The sequence below is a fragment of the Piliocolobus tephrosceles genome, chromosome 4 (genome assembly GCF_002776525.5).
Source record: "Piliocolobus tephrosceles isolate RC106 chromosome 4, ASM277652v3, whole genome shotgun sequence".
In the NCBI taxonomy this organism is placed as follows: Eukaryota; Metazoa; Chordata; class Mammalia; order Primates; family Cercopithecidae; genus Piliocolobus; species Piliocolobus tephrosceles.
This window is the reverse complement of record NC_045437.1, coordinates 74,647,782-74,649,990: the sequence shown is the minus strand read 5'-3', so window position 1 is coordinate 74,649,990 and position 2,209 is coordinate 74,647,782. Positions and strand designations below refer to the sequence as shown.

Sequence of the window (2,209 nt, the reverse complement as noted above, 5' to 3'; positions counted from 1 at the left end):
ACAGAATTAGGCCACAGGCAGGCGCCCTGGTGGCTCACACATATAATCCCAGCACTTTGAGAGGCCCAGGTGGGCAGATCACTTGAGGCCAGGCATTCAAGACCAGTTTGGCCAACATAGCAAAACCCTGTCTCTACTAAAACTACAGAAAACTTAGCGGGGTACAGTGGCTCGTGTTTATAATCCCAACACTTTGAAAGACTGAGGCAGGTGAATCACTTGAGGCCAGGAGTTCAAGACCAGCTTGGTCAACACGGCAAAACGCCTTCTCTACTAAAACTGCAGAAAACCTAGCCGGGTGTGGTGACCAAGGCCTGTAAACCCAGCTACCCAGGAGGCTGAAGCAGGAAAATCGCTTGAACCCAGGAGGCGGAGGTTGCAGTGAGCCGAGATCGTGCCACTGCACTCCAGCCTGGGCAACAGAGTGACAGTCCGTTTCAAAAAATAAAATAAAATAAAACAACGTGGTTGGGTCACATAATTCTAACTGGTTTCTGATCCAGAATGTTAACTTGTGAGCCACTATTTTGTATTGCTGTTCTTCGTATTCGTTAGTGTATTAACACTTGAATCCAATACTTAAAATAATAAAGATAATCACTAACAGCAATGTTGTGCCTGATTTTGTTGCAGTGTCGTTAGAATTCTGTTGTGATGTTTACCTCTCATTTTTCCTTAAGAAACTGGGTTACTTCCTACGAGCCCCTCGGGGAAGTCAGAAAGCCAACGTTGAAAATAACGTGGCAATGCATTTTAAGAAGAATCAGCTCATAAGAAGTGGGGAGAAAATATATTATCGGACTTTGCAGACGTAAACACGCCCCAGCAGGTCGGAGCCTGCGAGGAGTAAGGTTTTCCTGATCGCGGTTCCCCCTCCAGCCCGCCCCTCGCGCTGGCGTCCATTGCACTACGCCCTATCGCCGCCGCTCCCAGGGGAGCCGGGACCTCGCGCTCCCTCCAGGATGGGACAGGATATGACAGCCCGGTTTGTGCACCAGCATCCTTAATATTTCCTTCCTTTCAGAAGCAAATAGAGCGTTCCCTTATCTGAATGCTAATTTCCTAGTTAAAAACCCTCCCTTGCTGACAAGGGACTGAAAGAGTTTTAAATCACAGATGTAGAGTATCAAATGCAATAATGCTCTTGCAATAGTGCATTGAAGCCTCAATTAATTAACCCTTGGGCTAAGTAGGCAGGTACATGGCGGTGGCCGCAGGCGGTGGATGGATGAGATTTAAATGTGCATCTCATTTCCCCAGCACGGAGCATGCCGTTTGGTTCAGAAAGGAGTCATTTTGCACACTCGCCTCATTTACTCGCTGCTTTAATCCTCGTAATTCCACCTGAGATCAGGGGAGAATTGAAAAAGGAAGGCGAGGAGCAGGGGTTGCCGGCCGGGCTTTGTTGCTCGCGGTCCCTGGGGACCGCGCCGCGCCGGGCCGCGCGGGGGCTCTCGCCTTCCGAGCGGACGTCGGTGGGAAACTTGCGCGGCGAAAGACAGGGGGATGGGGCGCTTTTGACGCGATTACGGGGTGCGGGCTGTCCTGTGGAGGATGTCCGGCCGAGCTCACCCTGCCCAGGTGCCGGATGCCCAGGTCAGGCTGCGGCCTGCGCTGGGCGTGTGGGGCGAGGCCGCAGCGCCCCGACGGCGGGTGTGCGTGTGGGTGAAGTGGAGACTTGGGTCCCTCGGCGCTTGGGAGTCCCGCGGCCTAGGGTCGGGAACCGCCTCCCACCCCCGGCCCGGCCCGGCCTGGGAGCCGTGTCCCGCGCTGACTCGGTGTAACTCTCCAGTTCATTTCTCTCCACGCGATTTACCATCTGTGAACTGGTCTTTAACCTAATAAAAATCATCTAGCTTTTGACTAACAAGAAAAGGAAACAGTGCTCATTGTGGGGTTTGGGGAAAATGGCTTCACTAATGTGCAGGATGAGAACGGAGTGATTTATAGGCGGTTTTAACTGTAGGCTATGATTAGGGGGCTGGTAGTAAGTGCATTAGATGTCTAAGTGTGGCAATAGAGTAAATAGGCGTTTTATTTATCGCAGTGCCAGGGGCCTCTTAGCGGAAGAGCGCTTCTCCAAATTGAAATATAGCAGAGTTTACACTCCTGATTAGGGCTTCAAGCGCAGAGCCCAAGGCTATCAGCTAAGCAGAAACAACGCTCGCTGACACCTAATTGTCACTGGATTAATGTGCAAACAGGGACA

The 2,209-nt window shown here is 51.7% G+C and overlaps 1 pseudogene; it reads right to left on the bottom strand.

The window, feature by feature from the left end:
- Positions 1-1,325: 1,325 nt before the first annotated feature.
- Positions 1,326-1,852, bottom strand: LOC111544485 (annotated as a pseudogene).
- Positions 1,853-2,209: the final 357 nt, after the last annotated feature.